Raw genomic sequence first — 560 nt, forward strand, 5'->3', positions numbered from 1 at the left:
CTTCTGCACTGATACGGTTTTCTCTGACAACACAAGAAGAGGTACATAGTTGTTAGGTGTTTTGAAGAGTCTGTTGGATGCATGAAGACCTTTGTACACCTTTGGGTCAAACAAATCATAGAGGAACGAACATCGATGCCTTTGCGATAAAACCCACCATTGATCATGCACTCATTGAATCAGTTCAGACAGAGTCAACTCCATGCAAGGTTCTATATTTGCGAAAAATAAGAAAATATGCAAGAATCACCTACCTGGGGTGGCGAAAAGTATGCAGGAAAAGATATGAGAGGCAAGGTTAGGAATTAGTGGGCTGGATGTTGCGGTTTCAGAATGTTAAGAATGTTTTGATATTAGCGTGGAATATGTAAGAAATGATTTTTTTTTTTCAAGAGATTTGGTCGTTTATGTTATAAATATGTTTTTTTTTTGCGAAAAAAAAAATGACGGTAGTCTTTATACTAAATTCATGTTAATATTCATCACTTTCATATAAAATAAGTTTCATCATTATATATGTGTTTACTAAATACCTGAACCAGTATGAAAATAAAACGCAT

The sequence above is a fragment of the Penaeus monodon genome, chromosome 31 (assembly GCF_015228065.2).
Source record: "Penaeus monodon isolate SGIC_2016 chromosome 31, NSTDA_Pmon_1, whole genome shotgun sequence".
In the NCBI taxonomy this organism is placed as follows: domain Eukaryota; kingdom Metazoa; phylum Arthropoda; class Malacostraca; order Decapoda; family Penaeidae; genus Penaeus; species Penaeus monodon.